The sequence below is a fragment of the Schistocerca gregaria genome, chromosome 2 (genome assembly GCF_023897955.1).
Source record: "Schistocerca gregaria isolate iqSchGreg1 chromosome 2, iqSchGreg1.2, whole genome shotgun sequence".
NCBI lineage: Eukaryota > Metazoa > Arthropoda > Insecta > Orthoptera > Acrididae > Schistocerca > Schistocerca gregaria.
Genome location: NC_064921.1, coordinates 756,147,381 through 756,167,612, shown reverse-complemented (window position 1 = coordinate 756,167,612; position 20,232 = coordinate 756,147,381).

Genomic DNA, 20,232 nt, shown 5'->3' with positions numbered 1-20,232 from the left:
ATTGTCTACCATGCAACCACATTGGCTGGTAATGGCAACAGGAGACGGGACTGGCGGCATCCTATGGTGAGCATAGAATGAGACTACGGACCGTAATTGAACTGCTTGGTCGTCAACTAGCTCACAACAGCGCTACAGTGCTAGTGGTGTTGACACAAAGCAGAGTAATGCCAACGTAAACAAAGCAAACAGTAAATGGTCAATAACATCCCTGAAATGGGTTCGCCGCGCAGAATTTAGTTTCGGTATGTAGCATTGGAGTCCATACTACAGAAGTTACACGACAACGCTAACATAAGCGGACTCGTAGCATTTGCAGATGATGCGCTGTTCGTTGTAAGTGATGACCCCAGAAGACAAACATAATTCGGCACTCCACTAACTTGAGGCCTGGTGTCGAAGTGTTGCACGATCGCTAGCACCTCACAAATGCAAAGGCAATGGAAAACTCTGCATTAAAGATACATTATGTGCATTTGCAGATGACGTGCTTTACGTTGTAAGTGATGACTCTAGAAGAATTACAGAAAACAAAGCGGACTGATGACCTCCGAAGTTAAGTTGTAATGTTGATGCATTAATTTGTTCTGGAAGTGGTGCTGATATTCAAGACAATAAAAGCGGGTTAAAAGCTGTGAGCTATCTGCGGAAGTTAACCTTGCATTACTGAGCAACTGTTTCACCAGGTATCCAGTCTAGCTTACCAAATTCACAACCAGACTAACATTAATTATAATCTTTTAGTACTCATCTCTCATATATATGTATAAAAAGACAATTTAAATAAAAAGAAATAAATCAGTTTATATTTGGACATTTATTTTAACATTGATCATTGTTCCATTAAAGTTTCAGCATATTAAAATTGATACATAACTAAACTGGTGCCTTACTTAGGATTGTGAAAATGTGAGTTTGTAATCTTACGGAACACATCAAATATGAAGCCAAGACTGGGAGACTGCATACAACACTACATTCATAAAATAACACACGAAGAACGTTGAAACATATGCAAAAGGAAATTAACCACAAACAACCAATTCAATTTTCACCCAAAGAAGTTACATTCGTAGCGCAATCCCGTCCGTCATGAAATTACCACACACTGGTATACTAAATTCATTCTAGCTCTCTGTGAAATCTTCCAGAAAAGAATAGCTGAGGGCTACTTTGATTATTACACTGCATGCTTCATGTGGTCAACTTGGTTTAGACAAAGAGTGTAACTTCACAATAATTTTGATAATTAAAATAAATTACATCGAAACACAAATTACAAAAGAAAAATCTCGAACTGGTTACTATCGTCTTACTATTATCCTGATGGGCCAAACAATTGAATAAGCACGTGGTACTGGTCTCACATAGTACACCCCACGTGGGTTGAACATAAAGAAAAGTTGCTATATTGAAAAATATTGTCAAGACGAGACATTATAATCTCACGCACATTCGCATTTAAGATTGATGATCTTAGAGTTACGGATCATCCACACGTGGTTCCACTTTACTCACAAAGTAGTGACAAAGCAACTACTGGAAGATATTCTGAACTTCACACTCGAATTACACAGCATTGCAACTTAAGAAAACATTAGATATTTTAGATCTAAACCTGAAATAAAAATGATTAAATTTTCAGTTAGGTTGAACTTAAGAAATCCATTGTCCTACGGACTTAGCAGAGACGCGCTTAGCCGGAGATCTTACCACTTCAGACGCTCGCCGCGGACAGACTGCCCTGGGCCCCTACCGAACGTGCTTAACAGATACAAACGGAAGTGACCAGAGGGGCAGCTTCCTATACCAACATGACAAGGGACAGACAGGACCATACTAAGAATAGAAACCTCTCTGCTTTTAGAAAGCGTAACTACCTGTTCCGACGTTGGTCCTACTGTTCTCTAGCAGACAGGCTTGTCTGCTACCATCAAACATGCTACTAAAAACACATTTGCTCATTCATCCTGTGACACACAAGGAAAGGGGGATGACAGTATTTTATCATATACAGTATATAAAAGAAAGTGGATGTAGGTTCCGTATGAGACTGTTCGACATGAATTACATATAAACTGTATTTAAAAGTATAGCAGTGCGACAGATCGTTCTTGTTTATGTGTAAAAGTAACACGTTCCACTGCTCAGTCTCCTCTCAGATAGTCAGAAACACCACAGTAAATTTGGAAGTGGAATGTATGCCGTAAATGACAACAGTTTAAAAAAATTAACATGAAAGGAATCCAACAGAAACCTTTCAAAGTCCCACAGTGCTCAGAGCCATTTTTAGAAGACAAACATAATGCGGCGCCCCATTAACTTGAGGCCTGGTGTCAGTGTTGCATGGTCGCTAGGACCTCACATATGCAAAGGCAATGGAAACTTCTGCATTAAAGACACATTATGTGCATCCACAAGACATGTAGTCTGTAACTGAAAAAGTGTCATGATGATCTCTCCATTGGCAAAAGATTCCGGAATAGTTCCCATTCGAATATCGGGAGCAGACTGGAAAGGGGGAGGCAACAATGAGAAAAGATTGAACAATCAACGAAAGGATATCGTTTTACGAGTAGGGGCGTGGAATATCAGGCGTTTGAACGTGGTGCTAGGAATGAGAGAGGAGAAAGACTAAAAATTTCACCTAGTAATAGCGAATACTCTGTTCAGCGATCGCAAGAGGAGGTATACTTGGAAAAGGCCGCGAAATACGTGAAGATTTCACTTGGATTACATTGTGGTCGGGCAGTGATTCTGAAGACAGAAACTGGATCGTAAGGCGTGCCAAAGAGCAGCCATAGACTCAAATCACAATTTAGTAGTGATGCAGAGTTGGCTGAAGTTTAAGAGACTAGTCGGGAAGAATCAATGCGCAAATAAGAGGGATGCGGAAGTACTAAGGCATGAAGAGATACGCGATAAGATATAGCTCAGTACGCAGTACAGTTTAAGAGGAATGTTCATCTCTAAAAAGAACAGTTATAAAAGTTGGAAAGAAAAACACAGGTGCAAAAAAGAAAACAGCGAAGAAACTATGGGTAATATAAAAAAGCTTCATTGATCTATGAAGGAAAGAAGCACAAAAATGTTCAGGGAAATTCAGGAATGCAGAAATACAGGTCACTTCAGAATGAAACAAATAACAAGTGAAGGGAAGCTAAGGCGAAATGGCTGCTGAAAATGTGGAGAAATGGAAAAAGAAATGATTGGCGGATGAATTGACTCAGCATATAAAAAAGTCGAAACAGCCTATGGCGAAATTAAAACAAGGATGGTTATATTAAGAATGCATTTGGAACTCCAGCGTTAAATGCAGAGGAAAGAGCGAAGAGATGGAAAGAGTATATCGAAGGCCTCTAGGGGGACGGGGGGGGGGGCAGGGGAATGACATGTTTGATGACATGACAGAAGAGGGAACAAGGGTCGATATACAAGAGATAGGTGATCCAGAAGTAGAATCAGAATAGAAGACTTAAAATCATATAAGGCAAAAGGAATAGACAACATTCCACCAGAATTTCAAAAATCATCGGGGAAAGTGGCAACAAAACGACTATTCACGTTGTTGTATAGAATGTATGAGTCTGGCGAAATTCCATCTAACTTTCGGGAAAAAAAACATCATCCACACAATTCCGAAGATTTCAAGAGCCGACAAGTGAGAGAATTATCACACAATCAGCATAACTACTCATGCATCCAAGTTGCTCACAAGAATAAATATTGAAGAACAGATGACGATCAGTCTGACTTTAGGAAACGTAAAGGCGCCAGAGAGGCAGTGCTGACGTTGCGGTTGATAATGAAAGCAAAACTGAATAAACATCAAGACACCTTCATAGGATTTGTCGATCTAGAAAAAACGTTCGACAGTGTCAAATGGTTCAAGATATTCGAAATTATGAGAAAAATAGGGGTGAGCTACAGGGAAAGTCGTATAAAGTACAATATGCACAAGAACCAGGAGGGAGCAATAAGATTGGAAGACCAATATCGAAGTGCTAGGATTAAAAATGGTGTAAGACATGGATGTAGTATTTTATCCCTGCTGTTCAATCTGTACATCGAAGAAGCAACGACGGAAATAAAAGAAAGGTTCAAGAGTGGGATTAAAATTCAGGGTGAAAAGATATCAATGTTAAGATTGGCTGATGACACTGCTATCCTCAGTGAAAGTTAAGAAGAATTGTAGGATCTGTTGGATGGAATGAACAGTGTAATGAGTTCGAAATATGGACTGAGAGTAAATCGAAGAAAGAAGAAAGTAATGAGGAGCAGCAGAAACGAGAACAGGAAGAAGCTTAATATCAGAAATGGGGACAGCGAAGCAGATGAAGGTAAGGAATTCTGATACCTAGGCAGCAAAATAACCCTTGATGGATGGAGCAAGGAAGACATGAAAAGCAGACTAGCATTGGCGAAACAAGAATTCCTCGCCAAGAGAAGTTCATTAATATCAGGCACAGGTGTTAACCTGAGAAAGAAATTTCCGAGAATGTACGGTTGCAGCACAGTATTGTAAGGTAGTGAAACAAGGACTGTGGGAAAACCTGATCAGACGACACTAGAAGCATTTGAGAGGAAGAATGTTGAACAATAGGTGAACCGATAAGGTAAGCAATGAGGAGGTTTCTCACAGAATCAGCGAGGAAAGGAATATATAGGGAACACAGACAAGGAGAAGGGGCAGGATGATGGGACATCTATTAGGACATCAGGAAATAATTTCTGTGGTACTAGAGGAAGCAGCAGAGGATAAAAATTGTAGAGAAATACCGAGAGTGGAATATATTCAGCAAATAATTGAGGACGTAGGTTGCAAGTGCTACTCTGACATGACGAGGTTGGCACAAGAGAGGAATTAGAGGCGGGCTGGATCAAACCAATCAGAAGACTGATGAGTCAGAAAAAAAGAAGAATGGGCTGCTATTGTCACCTCATTAAATGTGGCCCCAGCAATGTTCAAGATGTTATAAAGGAGAAGAGCAGACACACCCTATATCAATTTCCATTATTAGACATCCAGAGACTTTTGTTTGGAAAGTGTATATACTGTTACGGAGCAGTTTTTCCAAAATTGCTCCGTAACCTTATTAATAAAGCATTATTCAGACGAGAATACCAAGTCCATATAATTATTAATGCTGCATGAAAGTATGTCAACTGTAAATTCTAATACCAGTGATAGCACATCTACATCTACATCCATACTCCGCAAGCCACCTGACGGCATGTGGCGGAGGGTACCCTGAGTACCTCTATCGGTTCTCCCCTCTAATCCACTCTCGTATTGCTCGTGGAAAGAAGGATTGTCGGTATGCTTCTGTGTGGGCTCTAATCTCTCTGATTTTATCCTCATGGTCTCTTCGCGAGATATACGTAGGAGGGAGCAATATACTGCTTGACTCTTCGGTGAAGGTATGTTATCGAAACTTCAACAAAAGCCCGTACTGAGCTACTGAGCGTCTCTCTTGCAGAGTCTTCCACTGGAGTTTATCTATCATCTCCGTAACGCTTTCGCGATTACTAAATGATCCGGGAACGAAGCGCGCTGCTCTCCGTTGGATCTTCTCTATCTCTTCTATCAACCCTATCTGGTACGAATCCCACAGCGGTGAGCAGTATTCAAGCAGTGGGCGAACAGGTGTACTGTAACCTACTTCGTCTGTTTTCAGACTGCAATTCCTTAGGATTCTTCCAATGAATCTCAGTCTGGCATCTGCTTTACCGACGATCAACTTTATATGATCATTCCATTTTAAATCACTCCTAATGCCTACTCCCAGATAATTTATGGAATTAACTGCTTCCACTTGCTGACCTGCTATATTGTAGCTAAATGATAAGGGATCTTTCTTTCTATGTATTCGCAGCACATTACACTTGTCTACATTGAGATTCAATTGCCATTCGGTGCACCATGCGTCAATTCGCTGCAGATCCTCCTGCATTTCAGTACAATTTTCCATTGTTGCAACCTCTCGATACACCACAGCATCATCTGCAAAAAGTCTCAGTGCACTTCCGATGTCATCCACCAGGTCATTTATGTATATTGTGAATAGCAACGGTCCTATGACACTCCCCTGCGGCACACCTGAAATCACTCTTACTTCGGAAGACTTCTCTCCATTGAGAATGACATGCTGCGTTCTGTTATCTAGGAACTCTTCAATCCAATCACACAATTAGTCTGATAGTCCATATGCTCTTACTTTGTTGATTAAACGTGTTCCAAAATTGTACAACTGATCGACGTTAGAGATATAGGTCTATAGTTCTGCACATCTGTTCGACGTCCCTTCTTGAAAACGGGGGTGACCTGTGCCTTTTTCCAGTCCTTTGGAACGCTACGCTCTTCTAGAGACCTACGGTACACCGCTGCAAGAATAGGGGCAAGTTCCTTCGCGTACTCTGTGTAAAATCGAACTGGTATCCCATCAGGACCAGCGGCCTTTCCTCTTTTGAGCGATTTTAATTGTTTCTCTGTCCCTCTGTCGTCTATTTCGATATCTACCATTTTGTCAACTGTGCGACAATCTAGAGAAGGAATTACAGTGCAATCTTCCTCTGTGAAACAGCTTTGGAAGAAGACATTTAGTATTTCGGCCTTTAGTTTGTCATCCTCTGTTTCAGTACCATTTTGGTCACAGAGTGTCTGGACATTTTGTTTTGATCCACCTACCGCTTTGACATAAGACCAAAATTTCTTAGGATTTTCTGCCAAGTCAGTACATAGAACTTTACTTTCGAATTCTTTGAACGCCTCTCGCACAGCCCTCCTCACACTACATTTCGCTTCGCGTAATTTTTGTTTGTCTGCAAGGCTTTGGCTATGTTTATGTTTGTTGTGAAGTTCCCTTTGCTTCCGCAGCAGTTTTCTAACTCTGTTGTTGTACCACGATGGCTCTTTTCTATCTCTTACGATCTTGCTTGGCACATACTCATTTAACGCATATTGTACGATGGTTTTGAACTTTGTCCACTGATCCTCAACACTATCTGTACTTGTGGCAAAACTTTTATGTTGCGCCGTCAGGTACTCTGTAATCTGCTTTTTGTCACTTTTGCTAAACAGAAAAATCTTCCTATCTTTTTCAATATTTCTATTTACGGCTGAAATCATCTATGCAGTAAACGCTTTATGATCGCTGATTCCCTGTTCTGCGTTAACTGTTTCAAATAGTTCGGGTCTGTTTGTCACCAGAAGGTCTAATATGTTATCGCCACTAGTCGGTTCTCTGTTTAACTGCTCAAGGTAGTTTTCAGATAAAGCACTTAAAAAAATTTCACTGGATTCTTTGTCGCTGCCATTCGTTATGAACGTTTGAGTCTCCCAGTCTATATCCGGCAAATTAAAATCTCCACCCATGGTGGGGAAATCTACTCGAAATATTTTCCAAATTATCCTTCAGGTGCTCAGCCACAACAGCTGCTGAACCAGGGCGCCTATAGAGACATACAATTACCATGTCTGAGCCTGCTTTAACCGTGACCTTCACCCAAATTATTTCACATTTCGGATCTCCGTCAATTTCCTTCGATACTTTTGCACTTCTTATCGCTATAAACACGCCTCCCCCTTCACTGTCCAGCCTGTCTCTGCGGTATACATTCCAATCTGAGTTTAGGATTTCATTACTGTTTACGTCTGATTTCAGCCAACTTTCTGTCCCTAGTACTATATGGGCGTTGTGAGCGTTTATTAATGAGAGCAGTTCTGGGACCTTTCTATAGACTCTCCTACAGTTTACTATTAGCACATTAATTCACTGTTGTATTTTGCCTACTCCTACCTTGCCGCGTCTCAGGAGGCGTCTTGTCGGGCCTAGGGAGGGAATTCTCTAACCTAAAAAACCCCCACGTGCACTCCACACGTACTCCGCTACCCTTGTAGCCGCTTCCGGCGTGTAGTGCACGTCTGACCTATTCAGGGGGACCCTACATTTCTCCACCTGATAGCGGAGGTCGAGACATTTGGAGCACAGATCTCCGCAGAATCGTCTGAGCCTCTGGTTTAAGCCTTCCACTCGGCTCCAAACCAGAGGACCGCTCTGATTCCACCCCTCGAGCGAGGCTTTCCGCCTTCACCAACTCCGCCAACCGCCCGTACGAACTGAGGATGACCTCTGAACCCAGACGGCAGGAGTCATTGGTGCCGACATGAGCAACAATTTGCAGTCGGGTGCACCCAGTGCTCTCTATCGCCGCCGGTAGGGCCTCCTCCACATCTCGTATGAGACCCCCCGGCAAGCAGACAGAATGAACACTGGCCTTCTTCCACGACCTTTCCGCTATTTCCGTAAGGGGCTCCATCACCCGGCTAACGTTGTAGCTCCCAATAACTAATAAACCCCTCCCCCCGTGTGCCTGCTCGGACCTTGCTGAAGGAGCAGCCATATGTCCACTCACAGGCAGAGCGGGCGATGCCACACGGCCAGCCTCCACATTGACCTTCCGCCTCATGCGCCGCGAACGCCGCTGAACCCGCCACTCCCCTTGGGGAGAGGGTGGCCCAACCGCGCCCGGTACCCGCGAAGATGTCTCGACAGCAGGGACAGTGGGTGAAGCATGTAACATCGGGGGTGTTCCAGTACTGTCTCCTTTAATTCTGTACGGTCACTGGTCCTTGGTGCGTTTTTCTGGAGCTTGGTACAGTCGTGAGAATGAACAAGAGTTCTGAAGGGAGGACTGCACGCAGACCATTAATATTTCTGCTGAAAGCCAGAATTCAGTCAGGTGTGCATTTGGAAGTGAGTGATGTTTTTCGAGACACTGTAAATCCCAGGCGGTCGCTGTGGGTATGGCAGGCCGAGATTGCCCAGTTCATTGTAAATTTTCAGTGTGCGAGCAGCTTAAAGAATGCCCGTTAGAAAAGATAAAAACTGTGGAGGGAAGAGGAAAATACGACAGCGATAGACATAAGCGTTAGGGGCCAGAAGAGGTTGCAGGTGTAGATGTTTAAATTTTTTGAGGTGGCCTATGGTTAGCTCATGACTACCAAATTCGTAGTGGTGGCGGAGACTTATGAATGTAGTCATGCAGCCACTTCTACTGGACGAAACATAAAAACACACATAAAGTGGGAAAGGATTTCTGTTTTCTACCCCACTCTAACAGAGAACCGAGCAGTATTTTTCAACCACGGCAGTTTCGTTAGGAGAAGAGAAACTGCTGTAATTGTTATTAAGTTATCATTGGTCAGAACTGAGAAAGTCTACTCCTATTGGCTGCCAAGATTCTGGCACTGACAAAACCAGCTAGATTTTGCCGAGAAAAGGAGAATTATACTTCTTCTCAGGGTATCTTAGAATACAGACTCCATCTCAGACCTCCATAGCGAGAAGACTTCGTCTTGGGACAGCAGACAGACAAAACTTCATCTCAGATCCCGATATGGAGAGGGCTTCATCTTGGGACTGCAGACAGGGGTCACGTAAGTATGCTTTAGAGCTGATTACTAATGCTGTGACTGAACTTAGAATTCTCAGCCACTCCCGCAGCTATCCTCTGCGCCTGAGTCTCAGCAGAAGTGGTAAGCGTAGGCTGCTTTTGCATACATCGTGAGGAGAGGACAGCGAAATTATTTATTTCATATCAAAGTTTCATTGTGTGCATTAATCGTTACAGCCAGCTAGCTGTACTCAGTATGCGCTTAGGCGAGAGAAATGGTGGTTGTTTGTACTCTTCTGTGTCTTTTCCTTGGGTTATCAACTTATTCAGCTACCTCAAGCGACTTTCGTGGACACCGTTTTTGTATCATTTCTATCTCAATTCCACCCAGTTGTGCCGAGGTCCTTCCTACAAGTTTTTGCATCACAATACCCTTCTGCAGTTACCTGAATTATTTATTCAGCAGCTAGAATCACATTAATTATTATATTATTATAGTGACCTTTAGTTTCATTTAGTAGCTTGATGGGAATCTTTAACAATGATTTCATGTTTAATTGTGTCATCCCTTGTAAATTCAGATATTTAATTAGTTATCCGTTGATCGACTTTGCTTTTTCATATCACATGATCTCATGGGGCACTATCTGTTCACTGTACTAGCCAGTGGATTCAGATCTCGCAGCATCTTAGGGACGCGCTAAATGCTCAACCAACACATCACAATACATGCTCTGCAAGCCACTGCGAAATGCATGGCAGACAATTCTTAGAATAGTACCAGTTATTGGGGTTCTTCCTACTCCAACTGTCTTTGGAGCATGGGGAGCGTGACTGCTTAAATAACCCTGTATGCTTTATAATTAGTCTAATCCTGTCTTCACAGTTTCTACTGGAGCGATACGTATAGCGATGAAGATGATCGATCGATTGCTCACTCAATACTCGTTCTTGAAATTTGGTGAAGAATTTCGCGGGATAACTGGCGTCTGTCTTCAAGAGTCTGCCGATACAGGCTTTCGACATTACTGGAACACAGTCCTGTACTCAGCCCTGCGAACATACGTGCCGCCCTTCTCTGTTTACGTTCTCTGTTAGCACAGTGTGGTATGGGTCTCACACACTTGAGCATTTTTCTAAGTTGAGACACATGAGTGATTTGTAAGGAGGGCTGGTTTAAGGCCCAAGCGGCACAAGTAGCCACTTGGAGCAGCAAGTTGTGAGCGGCACCACAACTGTAAAATTCATTTACTGTGTCCATGACGGAGCGAGGTGGCGCAGTAGACTCACATTCGGGACGACGACGGTTCAAAGCCGCGTCGGACACCCTGATTTGGTTTTCCGTAGTCTCCCTAAATCGCTTCAGCCAAATGCCAGGATCATTCCTTTGAAAGGGTATGGCCGATATCCTTCCCCATACTGCCCTAATCCGAGCTTGTGCTCCATCGTTGACCTCGTTCTCGATGCGGCGTTAAAACCAATCTCCACCTCCTCTTACAGCCTGTCATAACTGAATAATAAAAGCAAAAACGATTCAGTAAACTTGGGCCCACAAAAGTGTCATTTGCGAGATAAGTGCGAATGTCTGGCTGAAAGCTGCCACTGACTTCAGTATCAAATAACGTTACGGTAGGTATTAACGTACACAATAAGACAAAAAAGACGACGATAAAGAATGAATTATCCAAATGAGATGGTAATCAGCAGCCGCAATGCACATGCACAGACAAACAAATCATTACAATTTCAGAAAAATTGGACGACTTACTCAAGAGAAAGAGTTCCCCAAATCGAGCAAGTCAATAACGCGTCGGTCCACGTCTGGCTCTTACTGCAAGCAGTTATTCGGTTTCGCACTAATTGATAGAGTTGTTGGGTGGCCTCCTGAGGGGTATGATGCCAAATTATGTTGAATTGCGTAAGGCTTTGTGTCGTGCAGTCATCAAGGGTATACGAGTGGACCTTCGGCTCCGAAAGCCTATATCAATTATGTCTCGTGGAATGGTTCACACGCTAACATTGTTGATGGCCCATCATCGAAATCTGCACCAACGTGCGGAAGGGTTGCACTTCTGTCACGTTGAACGATTCTCTTCAGTCGTCGTTGGTCCCGTTCTTGCAGGATCTTTTTTCAGTCGCAGCGATGTAGGAGATTTGATGTTTTACCGGATTCCTGACGTTCATAGTACACTAGTGAAATGGTCTCACGAGAAAATCCCCAGTTCTTCGCTACCTCGGATATGCTGTACCCCGTGGTTCGTGCGCCTACTATAACAAGACGTTCAGAGTCACTTATATCTTGATAACCTGCAATTGTAGCAGCAGTAACTGATCTAACAACTGCGCCAGACACTTGTTACCTTATATAGGCGTTGCCGAACCCAGCGCCGTATTCTGCCTGTTTACATATCTCTGTATTTGAATACGCATTCCTACACCATTTTGTTTGGCTCTTCAGTGTATGTGGTATCTACAGGTATCTCATTCACTCCAGATGCCCTTCCACTACTGAACGAGTGTGACTGAGTTTCTGTTCCACAATTACATGTCATCTGCCATTTCACGTTACGTACACAATCGGTAACTCTCTTGGTCTTGTGATACCTCTGCATTTGGATACCTGACAACAGAAATAATGCCTAAATACGTCATGCATACTTTGCGATCAGTAAAGACATTATTGACCTGCTGTATGACTATATATGCGACCTAGCTAACTTAACTATACAGGGTGATTCAAAAATGCATGTAAATATTTTAAGGGTGTATTTGTGAGGTAAATATAAGACAAAAATGTTCTATACAATTTTTGCTATACTTGGCTTATTACAGAGTTATGAACAAAACATGATAATACATTCAATACAACGTAAAGTATTTACTTCCCAGAGTTCACAGTTTAATTACAGTGCATTTGGACTAAAAACGCAAACTGGTAAATAAACGTGACGTAACAAACTGAAACAATTCCTCGCGAATACTGTATTACTTTAGTTCCTGTTGATTGAACTAAATCAATGCAAAATAACTAAGGAAAATACGTGAAGAATTTACAGACTGTACTGTACTGTATTTGCACAAATCTTAATGCAATGCATGTTCAAAATGCTGTCCCTGAACTTGCAGACAGACCCGTGCTCGTCGCCGCAATGATCTCTGCACATTACACAGTCCGTTCAACTCTCCACGAATAATTTCACAACCACCTTCAATTCTTTGTTGTAGCACTTCTCTGTTCGGTACTGCAGAAGAATACACCAATGTCTTTAGTCGGCCCCATAAATAAAAGTCTAAAGGGTTCAGGTCAGGTGATCTGACTGGCCAAGCAATTGGTCCTCCGCGACCTATCCATCGATGTGGATACGCATCATTGAGGGACGCCCTTACGTTGCGGCTGTAATGGGCAGGAGCACCATCGTGCATAAACCACAAGGTGGCTCGTGTTGCAAGAGGGACATCTTGTAACAATCCAGGCAATTCCCCCTCCAAAAATTCGCGGTAAGCGTGCCCAGTCAGCCTTGGAGGTAGAACATGAGGTCCGAGTAAGTCATTCCCCACAATACCACACCAAATGTTTATGGAGAATTGATGTTGATATCCACGCACAATTCTCGCGCCAGGATTCTCGACAGCCCACTGGTGCATATTATGCGAATTGATTACATCCGCACGAGTAAACATGGCCTCATCTGTGAATAATATCCGCCGAATGAACATTGGATCATTCAAATGACGCTCTTGTAACCACTGGCAGAATTGCTGACGGCGAGGATAGTCTGCAGGTGTCAATTCGTGCAGTTTGTGCAAGTGAAATGGATGCAACTGTTGTCTCCGAAGCAGCCGCCATACAGTAGATTGTGGAAGTCGTACAGCTGCACTAATTTGTCTCGTACTGATGGCTGGATCTTGGTCTACCAGGTCCAAAACATGTTCCTCGACGTTCACTGCATGCTCAAGTGGTCGACCTGAATGTGGCCCAGGACGAATGCCATACTCCCGCATACGTCTGTCCACAGATACAAACGTCTGATGACTTGGTAACCGTCGTCTTGGAAACAGCTCACTGTACCTTCGTCTTTCTGCAAGTGCGTTTCCATCTGCTGCACCATACACAAGGTGCATATCAGCATACTCACTGTTTGAGTACATCATGTGCACGAAACCTGTAGCCTTCCGACGATGAATGAACGACAGGAAGTACGTTTCCGTTACCAACAACATCAGCGCCATCTTCTGTACAGTAGGAGTAAACAGCAATTTCAAACACAAACAAACACTATTCATGCAGTTTCGAATCAACTGTTGGGAGATACGTATGTGCATTACGTACCAGAATATGGCATCCTGCTGCTTGCACTGACGTCGTTTTGATACGGACATGACTTTCGTATTTTAACGATAACTCTGGAATTAAACGTTTATGGAAAAACATTTATAGAACATTTTTGTCTTATATTTACCTCACAAATACACCCTTAAAATATTTACATGCATTTCTGAATCACCCTGTATATCGAAGCGCATATACTAGAACTGTCGCTAACCTCCCACGTGACATTATGCCGCACCTTTATTGCAAGTCAAGATACCTGCCTTTTTTTTTTGCTACCCTATGATCACCGACGCCATTCTCTACGTTAAATCATTCGAAAAGTTCGCATCAGTCTGTTCTTAGGAGATCTAACACATTGTTTTCAATAGCTGGTTGTCTGTCTGTCTGCTGGAGGTAAATTTCAGACAAAACATTCAGAACAATGTCACATATGTCGCTGTCTCTGGCATTAGTTTTGTTCGCATGTCTCTCCCATTCAATAGCTGGCAAGTTGAAGACCCTACCTGATGCATGACCACGAAACTTTCTGCAGCCTGTCTGTGAAGTGCTCTGTTACTATAACCGCTGATGCAGGTGGTCTGTAAAAGCAAACGATTACCATGTTTAACCCCCCCCCCCCCCCCCCCTTCGGTGTTTAACTTCACCTACATTATTTCACATTCGGATACAGTAATGAACTCATTAAGTGCTATCGAATTCCTTATGGCAATAAATACGCTGCCAGCATTGTCATCTAATCTACCCTTGTGATACGTATTCCAATCTGAATTTACCATTTTGCTGCTTTCACTTCCAATTTCAATCTATTTTCTGTTTCGACTACAATGTGGGTATTATTATCTTTGATAAGCTATACTAACTCTGAAACCTTGCCACATGTGCTCCTGTAACTTACTAATATCGCATTAATATTTTCTCTTTCCGATCTGCGAGAACAAAAGTTCTTGGAGAAACGCTCCTGATTTCCCTTCGACTTCGGTAGGCATTTTATCACTGACGCCTAGGAGGAACGACTCTAACCTAAAAGAAATCCAATGTACTGCTCGAGTTGCAGAGGGCAGCCCAAAAACAGTGGATGCACCGGTTCCCGTGAGATCACCGAAGTTAAGCGCTGTCGGGCGTAGTCGGCACTTGGATGGGTGACCATCCTGCCGCCATGCGCTGTTGCCATTTTTCTGGGTCCACTCAACCTCGTGATGCCAATTGCGGAGCTACTCGACCGAATAGTAGCGGCTTCAGTCAAGAATACCTTCATAATGACCGGGACAGTGGTGTGCTGGCCCCACGACCCTCCTATCCGCATCCTCCGCTGAGGATGACACGGCGGTCGGCCTGAAGACGGAGTGTACTATTACCTAACAAACCAGGCGCTGCCCGAGTATTCGTTTACTATTAGAAACGAAAACAAAAAAATAAACTGTCTTTGTAGTGTAATATCAAACAAAACTTCATTTCCATGTTTTCGTGAAAACACTTTTCAAATTACGAATCAGTCGTACAAAGAAATATGCTTAATTTACAAATGTGTAAGTAGAGCTGCTTCACGTGTCTACAACGCGATTTTGTAAACAACGTCTCTTCATAGCTGTGCAGCAGCGTAGCGTATTGTTTTCGCCAACAGCCGTTTGCGCTTCGCAGTTGAAAGCTGTCAGAAGCACTGCCAAGTGGCAAGGATTTCCCTAGGGCGACTCGATTAGTAGTAAAGAATGGAATAAGGTACTGAAACTCCATGCATGATGCAGCATTGCCTCGCGCATCTCACTAGTTATGACGTCATATCTCTTGATCTATGTGTCGTACAATTACATAATTTTGTAGATACATTTAGCGGCATATGTGGATATTGTATGCACAGAAGTAATGAATTTAAACGTCATGCACAATGTGGCAGCTAAATCATGCATCTCAATGTTCATGAGGTCTTATTTCCTGAACTATGTGTGCTACCATGGTATAATCTTGTAGGTGTATTTAGCGACACAGAAATAATAAATTTAAACGTCATGCGTGATGCAACAGTTTTTGACGCATCTCATTGTTTATAATGTCATATCTCTTGAACTATTGTGGGCAGGCGATTCTTTCCCCTACAACATTTATTGCCCGACAGTAAGTGATATGTGTACCAAGTTTGGTTGAAATCGGTCAGTGGTTTAGCTGCAGACGTCGAACATACACACTCACACACACACACACACACACACACACACACACATACACACACACACACACACACACACGCACGCACGCACACGCACACACACACACACACACACACACACACACACACACACACACACACATACACATCCATTTTTCTAATAACAAGGTATAACAGCGGCTGAGAAATCCATGTCTCACATTGTCGCAAAATCGTCTTAGCCTCTGATTTAGACTTTCTACTCGTCTCCAAATCAGAATACCGGGATCGACTCTAGGCACGGTTCTGTGTCCACCACAGTTTCCCTTGTTTGGAAGAGCACAAGGGAATTTGTAGAAGAGGAGAAACGGAACGATCACCTGCTACGGAGCATGCTTTCCAGCCAGGGAACCACAATATTCGTTTCGAGGAGACGCAAGTACTAGCGGCCACAAGCGGATACTACGAAAGGCTCTACAGGGAGGCAATCGAAATCGCTAACACCCAAATAATTTCGATCGAAAGGAGGAAGGCCTGAAATTAAACGGTGTATGGATGCCGGTGTTAAAGAAGATGTGTACCACTCGTCTACTACTAGGTGGTAGCAACGGCGATCGACGGCGACGGACAGCGGCCAATTGCGCTGACGTTTTCAAAACACGTGACGTCACGCCGCGGCGCGGGAGCGCGCGGACACGGAATTTAGCGGCAGTCAGTAGCGAGCCAGTGGGTGTGTCGGACCTTCCATCGAGATACGGACCCCCTGGAAGATGTCTGCCGCAGTCGGAGACGAAAAGTTGGGAATTGACACAGAATTCATCAACCGACCACGGCATAACAGCCCGGATAATTTAATGGACATGATATTTTCGGCCGTGAAAGTCTACATTTTAGTATACACTACTTAACCTAAATTATCGTAAGGACAAACACACACACAGCTATGCCCGAGGGAGGACTCGAACCTCCGCTGGGACCGGCCGCACAGTCCATGACTGCAGCGCCCCAGACCGCTCGGCTAATCCTGCGCGGCGAAGCACATCGACCTGCCTGCTATTTCCACGAGGAACTTCCATTACCCGCCTAACGTTGGATCATACCTACCTTTTGTGCTTGTCCGGGCTTGATAGGAATATCGGCTACTGCCCCATCAGACGAGGCAACCCGCGCTTACTCGTCTGTGTTACCAACAATGGACCCTCGTACCTGTAGCTGAGGTGTAAGGCGGTAGCCGTACGGCCGCTTCCCACTTTCGCTCTCCACCCAGAGATACGCGAACCAACGATGCCCGCCACTCACTCTCGAGTGAAATCAAACCGGTCAGACGTTGCGCATCGGAGGACGCGAGTACAACTGGACTTCTAGGGGATTCGAACAGCTTCACAGGTACAGTATCGTTGCTTTCGCCACAGGTGCCCCTACCTCGATGCGGTTTAAACTGGCAACCAGAAGCCTATCGTCCATGACCAACGTATCTTCTAGCTGTTTCCGAAAGGTATCCAATTTTCCTTTTAGTCTGACACTTCAAGCATAGTCCCTAACCATTTCGTAGTGTGCAAAAATTGTATGGAATTACGAAGAAAACATACCTAACCATAGTAGTCAGAATTCACTGACAAAAAACAAAAGGACTTCAGCAAGAGGTCCAGCTGAAGCTGCGATGCACTCAATGCATAAATAAGAAAAATGAAATTAGGAGCCAGCACTAAAATCTATTCTACAAAGTTGTCATTGTACACTAAAAACAGCAAAAAGTGCAAACTTTTACAATAAAATGATAACAATACTGAAAATATACAAACAGCCACTGTCCACTAAAATGTCAGGTCGCTCAAACTCTAATACTCGAAAAAATTACGCAAGTACTTACAAAATGTTGTTAAACATTAGTCAACCCAGATAAACGAAACAACCATTCGCCGGCAGTACAGTAGAGATCGTGTAGAAACTGGGTTTTTAAAGTGTCAGAGTGACAAGGGTATACCGAGGGTACCTGAATTCGGAGAATATCTACCGCAGAAAAGTAGCTCTCGTAGTCATCAACATGTTGATCAAGCGGCGTCGTGGATATTTTATTTTTTAAACTGTCTTTCGGGACGTGGCCATACAGCCATCTCAGCAGTGAAAGATACGACAGTGTGTTTCGACAATCCTGAACATTCATTAGAGCCAAGCCGTACACTGAAAACTTATGAAGATTTTTGAGTGTCAGTTTATTGGCGGAATAAGAGGCATCTTTTTTCTCTAGATCTTGTCCAGATCGGACGTATTTTGGAACACCGCCATTAATACTACATTATTTTATTAATACATTCACGAGTTGCAACCAATCGGCACTCGTAATTGCATAATGCAAGTCTCAATGTAAGTGCCGTAACTTAATTGCGTTTTATTTCAGAATATACTGTTATTACTAACCTATGTATGTTTTATTTTGTGTCTTTAGTCATTGTAAGATTGTTGGGTGACTTGGCATGGCAAAAGGTTCCGTACTTTTAAGCAAAAAGTCGTCTTCGGGTGCTGTCTTATTACAAAGTTCGATTTTACTGAAAACACAGAGAGAAGAAACACGGTTAAAAATACATGAACGGACCTTTAACAGAAAAAGCCATGCTCAAGCGCCGAGAGTTTGTATGAAACATACTTCACCATTCTGTAATCTTAATTGATCTCTATTTAATATTCCTTACTATAATTCATTCTATTGTCTCGATCCAGATAAGAACGAGCTAAATCAAACTCTGTCGCATCGTACTGCATCTGCAGCACCAATATGAGCAGAAGTCGGCACCACAGTGACACAACGAACTGCTACAAATCGGTTACTTCAAGCACAGATCCATGTCAGACGCCCTGTAGCGTGCATTCCACTGACCGCCATTTCCTACTTCATTGATCTCCATCTACATCTACATGGATACTCTGCAAATCACATTTTAGTGCCTGGCAGAGGGCTCATCGAACCACCTTCACAATTCTCTATTATTCCAATCTCGTATAGCACGCGGGAAGAATGAACACCTATATCTTTCCGTACGAGCTCTGATTTCCCTTATTTAATCCTGGTGATCGTTCCTCCCTATGTAAGTCAATGTCAAGAAAATGTTATCGCATTCGGAGGAGAAAGTTGGTGATTGGAATTTCGTGAGAAGTTTCCGTCGCAACGAAGAATGCCTTTGTTTTAATGATGTCCATCCCAAATCCTGTATCATGTCTGTGACACTCTCCCCCATATTTCGCGATAACACAAAACGTGCTGCCTTTCCTTGAACTTTTTCGATAGAGTCAGTCCTATCTGATAAGGATCCCACACAGCGCAACAGTATTCTAAAACTGGACGGACAAGCGTAGTTTAGACAATCTCCTTAGTAGGTCTGTTACATTTTCTAAGCGTCCTGCCAATAAAACGCAGTCTTTGGTTAGCCTTCCCCACAACATTTTTGATGTCAAGCGATAGTTCATTGGAGGGCAGGGTGGAGGGCTGCCGTGTTTTCTGATGAAAGCTCGTTCTGCCTCGGTGCCAGTGATAGCCGCAAGGTCTTTAGTGTGGTATCGGCCACTATCCGGTCGGCCACAGTTTCAAATACGCGCGCCGCCATTTACGCCGCCGTGTTTCCTACAACCGCCACTGCAGCACGGGGGCGCTGCCACGAACGGTTACGCCGCTGCCAATGAGATGCAAGCATCCCCTCTCCAGACCTCCAGCGATGTGTACTTAAGTTCGAAAATTCATGCACTGACCCCTTTTTGTGTCTTTGCCAGTTGAATAACATTTACAGACTTTCATAGTGGCTAGGATTCGACATCTACTGAATAGACAGTGTAATGAAGAGCGACAGATTTATAAATCCTATAATCCTGTGTATCTGTATATATTTCTACATTCAAATCCACTGTTAGCCACATAGGCTGCGAAGAATATATGCATTATTTTTACTATTTGATATTAGATATGGAATAAATTAATATCTGAATTCTCTATTCAGTACGGCATGTGTTCCTCGCTCCTATATTCAGTTAAAGAACCACACAGCGTGCGAAGGAAGACATAACAGTTAGAAGGAGGCCAGTTGAGGGCCTGGAACCAACATGTCTGCATGCTGGACAAACTGGACCTACATCTGGAGCTGTGCTCTGGGCTGCTACTTCATATGACTGCAGGAGCGCTCTAGTGGATATCCCGCGCGCCCTGAGTGTAAATTTGTACGTCAGTCTGCTGATTCGACCTACTGTGCTGTCATTTATGAACAGCACAACGCTCGTCCACTTACCGCTGTTCTAGCCCAACATGCTCTACAGAGTATCGAGATGTTGCCTTGGGCTGCTCGATCACCAGATCCGTTTCCAGTGGGGCACATATGGA